This window comes from Zalophus californianus, chromosome 3, assembly GCF_009762305.2.
Source record: "Zalophus californianus isolate mZalCal1 chromosome 3, mZalCal1.pri.v2, whole genome shotgun sequence".
NCBI classification, from domain to species: Eukaryota; Metazoa; Chordata; class Mammalia; order Carnivora; family Otariidae; genus Zalophus; species Zalophus californianus.
Window position 1 is genome coordinate 59,588,304 of NC_045597.1, and position 18,365 is coordinate 59,606,668.

Consider the following 18,365-nt stretch of genomic DNA (forward strand, 5'->3'; position numbering starts at 1 on the left):
CTCAACGGCATAAGGAGGAACTAGACAGAGGGGAACGGCTGTAGCTCTGAGGGAGATTTCAAAGTCTGAGATTTTGGTTGCTTTCCCATGATGGAGTTTGAGGGGAGGAAGGGAAAAAGAGTTATATTGGAAACTTTATTGGAAAAGGCAGAAAGTAGATGAAAAAAAATAATTTCCTGGCTAGAAAACTATCTAGAAGGACAAAAAAACAAATCAGTAACATTGTACAGGTCTGAGATTGGGGTATTGATCAAAGATCACTTAAGCATTACTTGAGATGTGTGTGTGTGTGTGAAAGTGAACGCATTAAGGGAGTGCTTTTGGAATTAAAATGCAAAAAAAATACCCACCTTTTTAAAAAAGGGGGAAAAAAGAAAACTGCAGACTATCTGGTGATGAAGGCAAAGGCTAAAACTTAAGTCACCTTTTCTGGAAGAGCAATGAGTTTAGAAGATTTAGCCATGCAAAGATTTTAAACCATCCATTTTCTGGGTTACTTGAATCTTCAGTGTCATTGGGAATGACTCAGAGCAGGGATGCTTGTGATGCAAAATTTACTCCTCAGTGTTATTTTCCATTTGAGAATTGGTTGGATCCATTTGAGTCAAACTGTGCTTTTGTAGACTTGGTTGCTTCTTTTGGAAGTGTTCTTTCAAATTAGGTTACAGAAACAAGAGCTGAATTACACAGACAGCTGCAGAAACAGATTTCTCCTTTCAAATGTAAGATGAAAAAGGGAATATTGAGAGTATTCCTTTAGTGCCAAAAGTGACCAACTTTCTTGGTAAAGTTGTTTCTCCACAGTCAGAAATTGGTGGTGGTGGGGAGGCGGCCACATGCTCTGAAGAGGCAGCCAGGCCCCTTTTAGGGCAGAAGCTGGGGTCATGCAGATGGATGTTTGAGTCCTGTTCTGTGCCTCATAGTTGGATGACTTTGGTCAAGGCACTTTAACCCTGTTACTTCCTTCATTTGTAAAATCCATGTCCCTGAAACTCCCTCGTGGGGTTGCTGTGAGGGTTCATTGAAATGATGTGTGTGGTGTTACAGAATGACTTGCTTGAGAAATGGAAATTAATTATGTAAATTGCCTGCAGACTACTACTTGCTTTTGCGCACTCATGTTTTTGTTCTCGCTCTGTTGTTCATAGACAGTGTGACTACATAAGTTATCATCCAAACTGGGACCCTTCTGCGAATGAAAGAGTAGAGCAAACCAGAGTGGATTCTGAGCTCTTAGGAGTAGGTCAGGACTAATCCCAAGCAAACCTGGATGTATGGTCACCCTCTCAAAGACTAACTTCCAGTGAGGCAGGAGCCAGGAGAGAGCTGGCTGCTGTCATACCTCCTGCTGGAGAGATGACAAGAAGAAAGGGGAGAGGGGGGCCTTGCCTGTATTGGTAAGTTAGTTAGGAGCCAAAGACCCAGTCTTTGGAAAATGTAAAGAATAGAAGAAGCTGGGGCGCCTGGGGGTCTCAGTAGGTTGAACATCTGCCTTTGGCTCAGGTCATAATCCCGGGGTCCTGGGATTGAGCCCTGCATTGGGCTCCCTGCTCAGTGAGGAGTCTGTTTCTCCTTCTCCCTCTGTCTGCTGCCCCCTCTGCTTGTGCTCTCTCTCTTCTCTGTCAAATAAATAAATAAAGTCTTAAAAAAATAGAAGAAACCCTCTTTCCCTCCTCCCTTGCCACCTTATGATTCGGCAAAGGACTTCCCTCTGTTGGGCCCAGACTGGGCTGGAGATTAAAATAGCCAGCATGTGCCAAGACAGCATCAAACCCACAGGGTTAGGGTGAAGACCCCAGCATGGTTATAAGTAGGCCTTTTCTTGGGATCCAGACCACATTCATTTATGCTACTGTGTTTACTTCTCTGTTCATTGCTAGTGCAATAATGTCCAAATTTGCAGGAATTTAAGGCTAAACTGGCATTACTTTAAAACACCCATTTCCATACTGCCACTATAGACCTTCTGAATCCAAATCTCTTAACATTCTGTCTGTTTAAACTTGCCTCCTGGGGGCACCTGTGTGGCTCAGTTGATTAAGCATCTGCCTTCGGCTCAGGTCATGATCCCGGGGTCCTGGGGTGGAGCCCTGCGTCAGGCTCCCTGCTTGGTGGAGAGCCTGCTTCTCCCTCTCCTTCTGTCCTTCCTCGTGCTCATGCTCTCTCTCTCTCTCTCAAATAAATAAATAAAATCTTTTTAAAAATTAATTAGCTAGCATCCTGGCCATGTAAAGTTAGAAGACATTGCCCTTGCCCTGAGAAAAGTCGTTTAAACTTTCTAGCTTTGATTTAGTTGTGCCATGGGATGTTAAGAAATGCCTTTCGTATGTAACATTGTATCAACTATACTTCACTTTTAAAAAATGCCTTTTGTTATCTCATGCTCGGGTCTCAGAAATGAAAGGAAGAAAGGATCCAAGGAGGTTTTGCTGAAGCAAAGATAATGAGGCCAAGATTCCCAGAAGAAAGATGAATGTCTGGGACAGGGTTTAGGGTTTGGTGGTCTCTGCTTCTGGCTCTACAGTCACCTGGGGGCTCTTTTTTGGTGTCAACCCTGGAGGAACTGAGCTTTATTTTTATTATAAAAGCAGTGATTCCCTGCCCTTATACTTTATCTATCGCTCTTTGTCTTCTTTCTCCATCATGATTCCAGAAAGAATTGTTCATACTTCCTGTCTCCACTGCCTTCGTTCTCATTCACTCCTGATGATCTGGGCAACCCTGGGCAGGTTAATGAATGACTTCAAGCCTCAGTTTCCCCACCGTGACTTGTAAATAAGGTCATGCCAGAAAAGCATCGAACATAGTCCCTGGCAGGTAGCAAACGTGAGCTCTTAATTCCTTCACTTCCTTTACCTACTTCTGCGCCCAGGACAGAGATTAACTTCCTCCTCCTAAAATTGTTAGTGACCTCATTGAAAGATTCAATGGTTCCCTTTACTTCTTTGTCAATACTCAAGACTATACTCAGTTCTTGAAATTCTCATTCTTTTCTCATATTTGTGCCACTTCTCCCAGTGTTCGTCCCCTGGTTCTTTTTCTTTTACATATACCTTACGTGTAGGTATATTGATGGAGTTATACAGTTATCAAAAAGTATCCTGTGAAGACTGTGGAAAGATGCAGGAATGATTACTTTAACATCCTAAGTAGAAACAGTGCCATAGAAAATGCTACATGTTAAAAATAGGTAAGGAGCTTTTGGTCTTAAGAAGGCATTATGACGGCATTATGTGATCCAAAGATAACAGAGCCTTACCCAAGCCTCAGCCACAGCCAAGATCCCCCAAGGGCAGTAGGCATGTAGGGAACACTAGCAGATGAGAATTAAAGTGCCATTTGCTGGGCCTGAGCACCCTGTGGGCTTCAGGCCTGAAGACTGCCTCTATCTTCCATGCATACACAGACTCTTACCTGCAGGAGCATATCAGAGAGAGGTGCCAGGTCCTCTGTCTGAGAGGGAAGAGATCTGGTTTCAGCAGTGAACAAAGGGGCTGCAAAAGAGAAAAGAGATTCTTGGCTGTGCTGGGGCAGGCTCATAGGAGCTTGAGAGAGCAGATTCTGATCATCTCTTTCCAATTCCACGTTTAGCGAACTTCAGGTTGAAATTGGCCCTGGCAAGAATATTTACATCGTGGAAGTTGGTAGACACTACAAAGTGTGGCTTCCCACCCCCCACCTTTGCTCAAAACTGAATGTTAACTATTTATCAGCACACCACCAGGAGAGGGCAGAAAACATGCAACACTCCCTTACTCTGAGTTGGCTTTGGTTATAAAATGCACCGTTCCGTTTCATTGTGGGGAGAGCATTAGGTCAATGTCTGAGTTCACATCTGCAATAACAAAGATGACAATGACAACCTATTGAGCACGTCTAGGTACTGTGCTTCACTGTACCAAGCACTTCCTATGCATAACCTTAATTTATTCTCAAGTCACTTTATGAAATAGGAACTGTTGTTACCTCTGTTTTACATATGAGGAAACTGAGGGTCAGAGTGACTAAGTAATTTGTCTGATGTTATACTGTTGGTGAATAGAAGATTCTGGATTCCAGTCCAGGCAAGGCAGAGAGGGTGACAAAGTTCCCTCCCCAACTAGCACTTGACAGTATGTGTTACTATGATAGAATATTTATATTTAAAAAAGTGCATCCTTTTGTGTATTGTGATACAATTTTTACATAGGTTTTTAGATGTGCAAAATAATACTATTTATTTTCACAGATATTCACATATGTAGTAAAGGTGTAAAAACATACATGGAGATAATGTGGGTACAGAGCTATTTTTTATATAACTTTTTTGTACATTTAAACTATTTTATAATAAAAATTTCATATATTTCTATATAAGGTAATCAGGCTGCTTTTAGAGTGATATGGGTAGTTCTAATCATTTATTTAAAATTTTTAATGTGGGGCGCCTGGGTGGCTCAGTTGGTTAGGCATCTGCCATCAGCCATCAGCTCAGGTCACGATCTTGGGATCCTGGGATTGAGCCCCACATCCAGCTCCCTGCTCAGCGGGGAGCCTGCTTCTCCCTCTCCATCTGCCTCTCCCCACTGCTCATTAATTTGAGAGCTCTCTCTCTCGCTCTCAAATTAATAAATAAAATCTGAAAATAAAATAAAATAAAATAAAATTTTTAATGTTAAAAATTGTTTTTTAGAAATGAGTGCATGCAAAATCTGGTAAAAGTGAATAATGTCTGTAGTCAGCAGTGTTGTGCCAATATCAATGTCCTGGTTTTGAGAATGTCTTGCAGTTACGTAAGATGTCATCATTGAGAGAACTGAGTGACACAATAGATCATTATTGTTATTTTTAAATGAATTAATTTATTTACTGTTTGCAAAAAGTTTGAGAATCTCTGTTTTAATGGAGGTCTCCTCTGCCCCTCAGGTACTGTTAGATGTTTTCCCTGTGTTCCCACCCCTCCTCCACAGCACTTACCACTTTGTAGGTTATGTTTATAAAGGACATTTACTTAAAATGCTATTCTTCTTTTCCAGGAAATTTTGACAGGCCACCAAACTTTTTCCACACTTAAAAATTGAGATATGATTCATATACCATAATAATTCTCCCTTTTAAAGTATTAAAATTCAGTGGGTTTTAGTATATTCACAAGGTTGTGTGCAACCGTCACCACTGTCTAATTCCAGAATTATTTCATCATCCCCCAAAGAAACCCTGTGCTCATTAGCAGTCACTCATCATTCTTCCTTCTCCCCAGGCCCTGGCAATCACTAATCAGCCTTATTTATCTTATTTTGCTTGTTCTGGACAATTCATCTGAATGGACGCCTACAATAGGTGGCCTTTTTGACAAACTCCTTTCACTTTTAGCATAATGTAGCCAAGTTTCATCCATATTGTAGCATGAATCAGTATCATCCTTTATAGGCTGAATAATATTCCATTGGATAACTATACCACATTCTGCTTATCCATCCATCAGTTCACAGGCATGTGGGTTATTTCCATTTTTGACGGGGGGCTATTCTACATAATGCTGCCATGAACATTCATGTATATGTTATTGTTTGTACATATGCTTTCAATTCTCTTAGGAATATATCTAGGAGTAGATATGCTGGATCATACAGTAACTCTATTTAATTTCTAGAGGAACGGACAATTTTTTTTCCAAAGCATAGGCCAACAGCTCTTAAAAGAACTTTTTTTATGACTGTAAAGATAATACATTATATAACCATTAGAGAAACTGAAAAATCCAGGGAAGAATCAGGACAAAATAAAAGTTATTCCCACTTTATACTACTTATGGATAACAATTATTAACATTGTGATCACTTTTTAATATGTGTACACACACACACAATCTGCATTATGCTATATATACCTTTTGAAATTTGCTTTTCTTCACTTATAAAAGATATGCATTTTTTGAGTTGTTAAATGGTCTTCTAAAACATGATTGAAAAATGCCTTCATGTTATTATTTTGCATGAATGTACCGGGATTCATTTAATTCATATCCTTTTGATGGATAATAACAATATTTCTAATTTTCCCGATAGCTGCTGTAACAAATATTCTTGGCATATAAATTGCAGTGTTTATGATTACTTTCCTAGGATAAATTCCTAGAAATTGAATTAAGTATATGTAATTTTTGAATGTTTTTTATACAGATTACCAGGTTGTATCCATCTATGTTGGTTTCCAGCTGCAAACTGGTTTCCAGTATCTCCCTCACTGCGGGCCTACTTGTCATTATGTTTTAAATCTCTACTAATTTAATGAACTAAAAAGGGCTGTATCAATGCTTGCTTGGTATTTCTTTGATTATCATTGAGAATGAAATTTTTTTTCTCATGCTTATTGATCATTTGTATTTCCTTTTTTAATATCCTGCTTTTCATGTATTTGGCCTGTTTTTCTCTGTGTTTCCTTGTTATTCAGTTGGAAGAGTTTGTTCTAATTGAGTGCATTTTTCTTTTACAAATTTTTCTCTTCTTTACAAAAGTAATAGATGCTCAATGTAAAAATATAAAAGAATTGTAATAATATAAAACATAAGCACTGAAAATCTCCAAATTTTATCCTCTCAAACTGATAATGTGGTGTATATTCCTCCAAAAGGTTTTTTTCTATCCATATTCTACCAATTACATTTCTTTTCAAAATTAGAATCATAGTAAACCTATTGCATTTAACTTATTTTTCACTTACTATATCTTCTACATATCCCATTGTCAAACATACAGCTTTATCTTCTTTTTAAAAATTATTTTATTTTTTAAGGATTTTATTTATTATTTGAGAGAGAGCCCGCACATGTACTTGCTCCCTGTGCACAAACAGGGAGAGCAGCAGAGGGAGAAGCAGACTCCCCACTGAGCAGGAAGCCCGATGCAGGACTCGATCCCAGGACCCTGGGATTATGACCTGAGCCAAAGGCAGACACTTAATCGACTGAGCCACCCAGGTGCCCCCAGCTTATCTTTTTAATAGTTGTGTGCTGTCATGACTATACTGTGTTTGAAATGAATAGTTTTACATTTTTATTGAGTTATATCTTTAAGTCTTTTTTATGGTAGATTGCTTAACTTTTATGCATAGAAAGAAGGTTCTCAATTTTTATGGGAATTCTCTGGACTGTTCAAGAAATTATTCTCATTTTCAGAGACAAGCTATGCTGTGAAAGAGTGAAGACTGTTGACACATCTTGTAAACTGTAGGAGTCTGAAAGACTGCTTTGCAAATGAAGGGGGGAAAGATACTGTTTTGATCAAATAAAATGTATTAAAGTTCCTATTTTAAGTCAATAAGATCAGAGTACATTACCTTTTTGGCTGGTCTCAACAGCTGATTTCTAGAAGGTTGAAATGCATCAGTAGTCTTTGAAAGAGAATTCTTCCCTGAAACATTTATAAAAAAAAATTAAAAAAAAAAAAAAAAGAATGGGATGATTCAGAGGAATCTGTCCCTGGCCTGGAACATTTTGGAAAGCTAACCTGGGATGTGTCAGCTGTGCAGCAGTTGGGGGTGGGAATGTGGGGTTTGGTGGCAGTGAGAGCATGCATTAGGGAGAGAAGGAACTACAGGGGTAGGAACCCTGAAGCTAGAAGGAGCTCAAGCCTTGGGTAACACAAGGGCTAACTCAACTGCCCACAGAGAAGAGAGGCTATGCGAGAGGAAGAAGCATGCCTCCGCTGAAGTATTTATTTTTTTTTTATTTTATTTATTTTATTTTTTTTTAAAAGATTTTATTTATTTATTTGACAGAGAGACACAGCAAGAGCAGGAACACAAGCAGGGGGAGTGGGAGAGGGAGAAGCAGGCTTCCCGCTGAGCAGGGAGCCCGACGTGGGACTCGATCCCAGGACCCTGGGATCATGACCTGAGCCGAAGGCAGACGCTTAACGACTGCTTAACGACTGAGCCACCCAGGCGCCCTCCGCTGAAGTATTTAAATTCAAACAGTTTTCATCATCTAAAAATGGTATGACGGGGCCGGGGGAGGGGGGAGGAGTGGGGGGACCCTGGTTGGCTCAGTTGGTAGAGCATGCGACTCTTGATTGCGGGGTTGTAAGTTTGAGCCCCACGCTGGGTGTAGAGATTACTTAAAAATAAAATCCTTAAAAAAGAGATAAAAATAAATGGTATGACTACAAGCTATCAGTTTGTGATCCCTGATTTACAGGGAATGTGAGATCACTAAACAGTGACTGAAGTCCTGAAAGTGTCCTGAAATGGCGGCGTGTTCAAAGAATTCCAGAATTTGAGAAGAGGATGACCCAGAAAGTGTTCCTGAGTTGGGAAAAGAAAAGCTAGGAGTGAGCAAGACCTTACTAAAGGCCAGGAAAAGAAGGCCTTTTAAGGAGGATGCAGTGAGTGCTGCTAAGAGATCAAGGAAAATGAGGAACTGAAATAGAGACCTCCACAAGACGCCTAAACTTTGCTGATATTGTATAATAAGTCTCATGCATCTTCTGAATTGTCTGTGTCTTTTGCCTGACTGGGAGGGGGTGTGGCTGAGTTAGATCCAGCACAAGCTCCTAGAGACCCGGCTTCATTCCAGCAGCAATCAGCATGGCATAATAAACAAGACCACTATAAGAAAAACACATTTTTGACAAGGTATTTATTACCAAATGCTTTAAAATCAGAGAGACTCAAGTGGGCTCACATCAAAAACCATGAAGCATGTATTTCTTGTGCAATGCTGTAAAGATAGGTATCTAATAAATCTTGGCCTTCAGAACCAAAGCTCTATGAAATGTACTATTGCCTTTATTTAACATAGACTGTTGAAGGTACAGGAATCTACCAGCTACTGAAAACTGCAGAACCCTACCCCTGGTGTATCTTTATTTGTGGAAGATATATTCTAAAAAATGTGCCATAGAACAGGATGAAAGTCATTTTCTAAATTGAAATTATAAAACTTTATTATCAAAACTGACATTTTTCAAGATAAAAACAGAGCACATTAATGATTAATGAACTCAACAGAAAGATTCCAAAATAGTTTCTACAAATTTAATTCTCTTAAACAACTGTAAATATATAGTATATATAGCTTTACTTGAATTAAAAATTCTCAAGGCCCTCACAAAGTTACTCTTCATCAAGAATAAAATTCTACATATATGGGAATTAAATTCAGAAAAAATTTAGTTAGCATATTGAATGTAATTAAACATTGTTAAAATATCAAAACAGAGCAGTACATTTCAGAGTATATATGTGTAATGATTTTTAAGGCTCTAGTGAGACACACTCTAAAATGTAGCTAAGCAATGTATTAATGTATTAGTCACACAATGTAGTTAAGATTATAGAAAAATAAATTATATATATGATTGATATATGTCTATATACATAAATATATATAATTTCCTCTTATTGGATTTTAGGAAAATATGTGTCATAGTTAATTCTTTCTATATTGTATTTTATTTACAAGTTAAGAACTTTATAAATAATTATTTGGTATTAAATGGTTCAGAAGACTTACTCATATATGCTGTACTTTTATATACATTATTGCATTTTTAAAAATCTATAATTTTCAACAACAAACCTCAGAAGTAAATATAAAGGAAATTTCTTCTCCCTTAAATCTCGGATCCTGTAATCAGATTAATCTTCCTAAAATTATTTCATCTTATTAGTGCCACAAAAATAATTATTCAGTGGCTCCCATTTTCTACAGAATGAAGTTGAACTCTTTATTCTGATATTCAAAATATTCCATGCTTCGGCCTCAAACTTTATTTTCAAACCAGGCCATGTTCTTCACTCAGTATCAGCAAAGCTCATTCCAACTCTGAGCTGTGTTCCTCACTTCCAATGCTCCCCTTTCTCATCTTCAAATCCTATGGCTTTATTTATTTATTTATTTATTTATTTATTTATTTATTTATTTATTTATTTAGTAGGCTTCACACTCAACGTGGGGCTTGAACTCCCAACCCTGAGATCAAGAGTCCCATGCTCTACTGACTGAGCCAGCCAGGTGCCCCAAACCCTATGCCTTTGACTCCCACCTCCCCTGTGTAAATTCCCCTAATGTTTCTGATGCCTTCCTCTAATCTGGTCTTTAACACTCATGTTGGCTTTTAAATAGCCACACTCATGTACAGTTACCAAACTAGTTTCTGTTTTTAAGACTTGTCTCTTCAACTAAATGGGAAATTCCTTGATTAGTGCCTTTGGTGCCTAGCACAATCCTGAGTATATAATTATAAGCACATGCTAGTATCATCTTAATCACCTCTGACATTTTACTTAACAATTTTTCTTTCCAACTACAGAAACAGCACAACTAAAGGCCAAGTTTACTGTTGCTGTAGTGTCTCTCATTCTCTCCAGAAGCCAACTGACTTTGCTCTTTGCTCCCATTATTAATGCATGAACTTTACTGTGCAACTAAAATACATGGAATCTGGAATTTTCTTCAAACCACGGGCTAATACCTTTAATTTCATCAAGTCTTAGGTAAGTTTCTGTCTTTTGCGATAAATGTATATTTACAGATAGATTTTTTTCCCCTTTTAATGGAATATTTTGAATGTTCAATCAATTTCTCTGAAATTATAGAGCTTTAAAATAACTGCCGGTTTCCTTCCATTGAGTGTGATGTTTTTTCCTTTTTTCTCTACTTTCCCGAACTGAGCAAAGGGAAGAGGGTATAGAAGTGGTAGGATATATGCTTTTTAAAAGGCCACCCTGGGCTGGGTATAGAAAAGCATGAATTATGGTCCTAGCTTCCTCTACTGCGTAGGCAGCTTTGCTCTGCTTAAAACTGTTAGGCTTGAGGTTCAAATCTACAAATCCAAGGCAGCTGTAATCCCAAACCAGCATGGTTCTCTTCCTCCATATAACTATAGCACCCATTTATTAGTCACCTCCTATATGGCAGACACAGTATTGGTTGCTTTATATATCATCTAATTATCATAATCAAGTGAATCATGATTCCCATTTTACAGAAGACAAAAGGCTTACAGAGGCTTAGAGATGTTAAGTAAATTTGAACAACTAGTAAGTGGCACAGCTAGAGTTTGGATGCAGAACTGATTCTAAAGCCTCTGCTCTTTTCACTACACCTTGCAATGTCAGTGCCTTGTATTGCCAGGAATTCTGTTTTGGGAATGTTGGGGCTTGTACTGATAACCTTGGCAGCTATTGGGAAGGGCAGAATAATAATAAAATGTTTCAGTGTGTTTGAGGAGGCTCACCAACAGTCCTCTCCTGCACACACTTACTCCAGTCTTCGTTTATTAGGTGTTCCCCACCCTGACCATTTACATTACAGTTTACGCCAAATTTGGCACTGTCCCTTTTGTTATGGAACATATGATCACATGTCTTGGTAGGTGGAAGGAGAGCTGGCAGTTTTTATGTTTGTCAAGGCTCAAGACGAAAACAACAGAATGAAATCAACACAACAATAAGTATATACATATATTTCATATGTATATTAGAAATTCTCCCCGTAATAATAGATCACAAAGACAAAGTTAAATAAGACTATATAGTCTTATTCTGACATATGAATTCCAACCTTCAGCTGTTAGTTTACTTATTTGAAGAACAGTCAATAGAAGGAAATTCCAGTGTGACAAGAATTTTGACAATCCCTCAGTATTATCTCTAATGGGATCTAGTTACATTGTGATCTTCCAGGAAGGATGTAGCTGTGTATGTATGTTTTAATCTGGCAGTTACTCTTATTCTAGTCATACTGTATGTGGCGATTCCCATTGCTGTTTTATTAGGACCATGGGAGGAGAGAGGCTATTCTTCCCCCATTTTTCTATACTTGAGAGTTTACTGCGTAATGTTCTCTTAGTAATTTAAGAGTCTAAAGATTTCTATGCTGATTTAACCAATGTTTTACATTTAGTTGGGCAGAAGTTTATTAATAAGTATTTGCCACCAAACAGATCTAACTGTATAAATATGTATTATATAATTATATTAAGGATAATTTGTGTTTGAGTCAATAAACTTTCACTCTTGTATCATTTTAATATTAGGTATTTAAAATGCTTTTATAAATCAGATTTTTTTGGTGTGTTTAAAAAAATAACACTAACTTAGTAGGAGACTAGGGTGCAGTTTTCAATGGCATTGACAGTTATGGTGCTATAGAAAGAAACTATACCTGGAATCTAACTTTATTATAGAGTCTTGGCTCTGCCTCTTGATTTTTATCTTGGAGAAATCACTTCATCCACTTACTCATCTACAGGATGAGAATCATAATTTCCATCCCCCAGTGTTTTTTTATGAAGACGATATGGCATATAGGAGCTGTTCTCTAGAGGCAAAATTGGGTTTAAGGGACAGGGGCATGGCAAGGAACTAGACATCTCAGAAGGGAGAGGGGAGGGGCTCTTTATGGAGTTTGAACTAAGCATTATTATAGTCACAGAGCCCAAGTGCTATGTATGGTAGGCCTAGAATACCTCTCCCTGACATTCTACTTCCAAAGACCAGACTTCCCTACTGGGGGTGAACTCAACCCCAGGGCATATTTTGTGATTTTTGTTCCTTGTTGCCCTTCCCCCCAAGATTGTAAATTTTGGAGAAGCCATTCTTTCACCTTTGTATCCTCTGGGAACCAAACAGATCATTAGTATAAGTGCTTGATGTGTTTGATATTAGACAAAGTCCCTATACAGAATAGGGAATCCGGTTAGCAACTGGATAACCATTATCAGTATTTAAGTTAAAGCCAATTTTAAGTTCTTCCTTCTCTCCAAAGGAAAGAACAGTGGTGTTTTTCCTAAAAGAAAATCTTAAATTGAATCGGGTCGCTAGTGTTCAGCCTAAAGCCGGCAAAGAAATAGGTGCAAGGTTGGGGAGGACGATAATTAACCATATTTCGGTTGTGCTCTGGCTCAGGAGGAGCCCTGGCGCTGGTCCCAACAGGAATGCCCGTCCCACCCAACCCGAGTTGTGGGGTGCAAGGCAGACAGTTGTCTCCGTCCCTCCAAGCCACTGTGGCTGGGTTTCTGGTCTTGAGAGATGCAGATGAAGTGGTGTGAAGGGTTGGGCTTTTTTTTTTGTTCCTAAAAATGCAACGAACAAAAAAAAAAGTACAACAATCCAAACCCAACCATCTTGTTGCGCGCCAGCTTTCTTCCCGGGTGGCTCCACCGGGGACGGCGCCGCCTCCTGTCGCCCGCGCTCCGTCAGGCCCAGCCCACGAGTCTTAGCGAGCCGTCAGCCTGCCAGCGCCCAGGCTCGGCGGGCTCTGGGCACCGCGCTCCGCGCCGCGCGCAGCCCCTCTGGAAGGGAGAGAAGCGAGCAGCCCGGGACCCTCCCCTCTTCCAGGCGCACCGCAGGCGGTGGCAGTTATTGGTGGCGGTTGTTGACACCGGAAGGACTCCCGCCTCACCTCACCCACCGCCCCCCACCCCCACCCCCACCCTGGGAAAGACGAGACTCGGGAGACAGAACAAAGGCGAAGCCCGGCCGAGGAGGCGGACCGAGGTGCCGGGAGAGGAGGGCGGTGGGGCGGGGCACGGCGGGCGCCGCGAGTCCATTTTGCTGCGGTGCCCAGCCGGTAACGCGCGGTCCCCGCTGCTGGAGGACAGGCGGCCGCGCGGCTCCAGGTGGGGCCCCTCCCACGACCCCCCAAGGTCCGAGATAAGTACCCGCCGGGTCCCTCTCAGGGTGGGGGGGGGGTGATTCTTGGGCCGGCTGCGAGGGTGGGGACTTGCCCTGGCAGAACAGCGACCTGCGTGGGTGGGGGGCTGGCGGAGAGCTCACTTTGAGCTCCACAGCTGCAGAGCGGAAACCAGCTGGGCGCTGGAACAGGGCTTGGGGTGGAGTGGCGTGCAGGGGGCGTCCGCTGGGCCTGCAGCGTGTCTGTGTTCCAGAAAACCTGCTCCGCTACGGATTATGACCGGCTTCACTGCCGGCGCCTCGGTATCGCCTAGGAAAGAAAAGGCGACCATGAGTCACAAGTCGGAGCACTCAGCACTTTCTGGCCCTGAACCTGGGGAGGTGCCTGGCGCCGAGGGAGGGCGCCCTAACCGGGAAGCTCCTTAGTACTGCACAAAGATCTCCAGCCATGCTCCTGGCTTTTTCACCAGGTCCTAGCACGCTGGCTTTATTTGTGGGGGACGACTGAAAAAATTACGAGTCAAGACTAAGAGTCCTGTGCAAATAAATGCATAATACTCTCTTCTTTGTTCTTTCTTTGCAGTAGCCTCGTTTGATTGTCAATCACAACGTGAGAAAAAAACAAAAACCTGATTGCTTTGTCCTGGGAAATAGTAACCCTGACGAATACACCTGCTCGCAGGGGACAGAGGTAAACTACAATACTTCTCCCTACATTAAGAAACCAAAAAAGCACCCAGTTTTTTTTTTTTTTTTTTTTTAAGCCCAGAATCATGCAAAATTGAACTAGGTGCAGAATGTGTTCCCATCCTCATGGGCGGTCTCTGTTCTTTTCATATTTTTTCAAAACTCAGGAGAATAGATTCAGTATTTGGAAAATCTTTATGTAGCAGTTATTCGACATGTACTGCAGTCCACAGATTTATAATGAAAAGGAAAAGAGAGGCCGTAGTAGCATTTATTTTTTTTTTAAGATTTTTTTTTTCCTTCTCCCATACTGTGCTGCTAGGACTTGTACAAATACTGAGTTTTCTAACTCTAGAGACTTTTATACAATAGGTATTTTAAAAGCAGAATTCCATTTACATAGCCACTCCTTCTGGTAGAACTTGATGGAGCTGTTGATTAACTGGTTATACTTCTGTCTTCCACAGTGAGAAGGTACATTTCTTCAGGCTCTCCTTTTCTTAAAAATACTATCTTTTTTTGCACTAGCTGAGATACTAAGCTTCCCTGGTAAGTCCTTCCATAACACCAGGTTATTCTTTCCATTCTATACACTTATGACTGGCTGGTTACCTGGTCTTACTTGTACCATAGCTACTGTTCAGATATGCCCGTTTCCATGAAAGTGCTTTGTACCTGCTATCCTATATAATGCTTTACCTTTTCAAGAAATTGTAGTTCAAGAGAGTCTGGCTCTTTCAGGACCTTTCTTGGTTAATATACTCATGCTCTAAAATAACACTTTAAATGTGAATTTACATTTTGTGTATTTGTACCCAACTGTAATTATCCACTTTACCTTTATATAGTTTAGCAATTTACAAAACTGGCACTCATTACTTAATATTCCCAGAAACATGATGAGGTAGATAATGTAAACATCCTCATTCTATGAAGGCTAAAACTCTTTGCTTAACGTTAGGTATTCAGAGACAGGTTCAGTGCTGTGTTTCATCTACTAGAGAGCCTGTTATAGCCTAATTTGTAAAAATCATAAAATTTTAGAAGGGATTTAGAGAGCCATGATTAAACTTTTCCATTTTATGAATGAGAACACTGAATTCTTGATCCACTTTCTGGATAGTGCTAAAAGTCTAAGAATTGGGGGAACTCAGGTCCTAAGCCTAGCTTGCTTTGTATAATTGAGAAAGCTCCATTTTTGGAGTGGGGGGGCTCAGTTTTTTCAATTATAAAGTTAGGTGTTTTCTAGATGGTCTCTAAGATACTTTTAGACAGAGTGCTTCTTTTTTTAATTTTTTAAATTTTATTTTATCATGTTATGTTAGTCACCATACATTACATCATTAGTTTTTGATGTAGTGTTCCATGATTCCTTGTTTGTATATAACACCCAGTGCTCCATTCAATACATGCCCTCCTTAATACCCATCACTGGGCTAACCCATCCCCCCCCCGAACCCTCTGTTTCTCAGAGTCCATAGTCTCTCATGGTTTTTCTCTACCTTCGATTCCCCTCCTTCATTTTTCCCTTCCTACTATCTTTTTTTTAAAACATATAATGTATTATTTGTTTCAGAGGTACATAGACCTAGTACTTCTATTTTATTCCTACTCCAAAACTTTTATTACCATATATTCCCTTATACATATTGGTAATCCTGGTATTAAGGTATTAACTGCCTTAAACTGTTTTATATTTAAGTTATATATAAGTTAAGGTATTAACTGCCTTAAACTGTTTTATATTTTAAATTTGGGTAGGTATGGTAAAAATGTCTGCCTTATTCTTGGTGTTTTACTAAACTATAAAGTATGGTTCTATTGTAAGATCAGGAACTGCATGGAGAAGTGGGGCACTCATACATCATTGGTTAGAGTTCATAAATTGGTATACCCCTTCTAGAGGGAAACCTGACAATCTTTTCAAGGTCTTTAAAAGTGTTTCTACTCATTGACACACCTAACAGTACACTTACAGGAATCATCTAAGGAAATAATCAGAGCGATGGACCAAGACTTTTCTACAAGATGTTCATTTAAATGTTATAATCCAAAAAGACATATAGCCAATAAGAGCATATCCATAAGATGGACTATCACATTTTAGAAGAATATGTAATAATAGGGGAAATACATGTGATAAAGTAAGTGAAAAATGGTGGATACAAAATTGTGTGAAGCTACCAGTTTTGTTAAAATAGGTATGTGCACAAACACAACACACACAAGATTGGAAGAAATAAAACAATAATAATGGTTATTCCTTGCTGATGTGATTATGGGTGATTTTTCCCCTGTACTTTCTGAATTTTCTATACTCACAAATTACTTTTATAGTTGGTTGCTTGGATAACCTCTCTAACTTCAGGATGGTGTCCACTTTCTATGTCCTTTTTTTATAAGGCATTTATCATACCTTTTAGAGGAACAATATCTTTGTAAATGTGCTGTATTTCTGAATTTAGGGTAGGAATTGACTTTTGGCTTAAATTTCATCTTTTTAAATATCATTAGGTCATTGGATTATTCATTCTTATTATTCATTAAAGACACTGCCATCTTCATTACCTTGGCCTTGAACTCTGGATACTAGAATGGTACTGATGAATAGACTGCTATACCCACTTCTCATAACAATTAACCCAAATACAGGTGTCCTCTGACATACAGAATAGTTTCAGTCCCATTAAGCCTTCTATAAAGCAATTTCCTATAAACTTTTTAAAAAAATCATTTCCAGGGCGCCTGGGTGGCTCAGTTGGTTAAGCATCTGCCTTCGGCTCAGGTCATGATCCTAGGGTCCTGGGATCAAGCCCTGTATCGGGCTCCCTGCTTGGCGGGGAGTCTGCTTCTCCCTCTCCCCCTGCTTGTGTTCCCTCTCTCGCTCTCTCTCTCTCTCTGTCAAATAAATAAAATCTTATTAAAAAAATAAAATAAAAAATCATTTTCATTATATATGGAGACATATTACTAAGGAAAAGTTGAACTGAAAATTTTGGTTGACAGTTTAAATTACTGTCTTTCGTGTGGCATTCGTGCCACAAGTATATTCTATGGCAATAGCCAGGTTCCCTATTATAACTCCATGAGGAGCTTTTTTATTCCCCCTGCATATTTGTGGTATTGAATATGAGCGAGGAGTGCCAACATAGTATGTATAATATAGCCAAACTAAAAATTGCTCAAAGTTTAGCATAATTGGCCTTCTACTTGATATAGCCTATAGCTCACGTTTACTTTAGAATAAGATGTATACATAATTCTGTACTGAGCAAAAGGACCTTTGTTATACTAATTATATTTCCAATAGGCATCTCAGAAGTAAGTTATTAGTTGATATGTAGTGCTTATCATTTATTTACAAAATGCCTATTTTCCCTTCTACAGTATTATATATGACATAAGTAACCTCACTTATCTAGATAAATCCAGCTAGCTACCTACCAAATGCTAGACTTTGACAGTACTTTCTGAAAGCTGGCATTAACCTGAAATACAGATTTAGATGATGATGGAAACTTTTTAATAGATACCAACCAATAGTGATTGCCAAATTTATGGTTGTAAAAGAAGACAAATTGTTTTAGCGGTAAAAATTTTCCAGCTTCATGAAACCCACTTATATTTATTTGGGAGAAAAGAGACCAGACATTTCTGGTTTGACCTTTCCAGAAGTCATTAGTTCCAACTTAACTAAATTGGAACTCTTAACAGGTAAAGATAAATATCTGAATCTGGTTGATACCAGAGTAGGAGAATAATTTAGTCTATACGTATGTTTTCCTCAAATTCAGACTCATTCAAATAGATTTCATCTGGGTGGGAGAGAATAGGCTTCAATACTATTTGGAAATCACACAGACTTCTGTGGGTTTTTTTTGTTGCTAAATTAAAATTTTTTTTTTAAGTAATCTCTACATCCAACATGGGGCTTGAACTTATGACCCTGAGATCAAGAGTTGCATGCTCTACCGACTGAGCCAGCCAGGCATCCTCCCACAGATTTCTTGATAGTTGTACAGAAGTGGGATAGTGGGATATCTGATCGAGCTGGTATCCTA

General features: G+C 39.3%; 1 protein-coding gene across 5 annotated transcripts in view; it reads left to right on the plus strand.

Moving 5' to 3' along the window:
* TRIM13 (tripartite motif containing 13) overlaps positions 1–18,365 on the plus strand; it is a 39,071-nt gene that overhangs the window by 12,892 nt on the left and 7,814 nt on the right. The window contains exons 2-3 of one of the 5 annotated variants that reach the window (XM_027588259.1): positions 10,293–10,476; positions 14,201–14,308. The gene's annotated coding sequence lies outside the window, so the exon portion shown is untranslated. Of the gene's footprint in view, positions 1–10,292; positions 10,477–10,514; positions 13,632–14,200; positions 14,309–18,365 lie in introns of those variants that run through there. The other 4 variants (XM_027588256.2, XM_027588257.1, XM_027588258.1 and 1 more) reach the window with 4 other exon arrangements.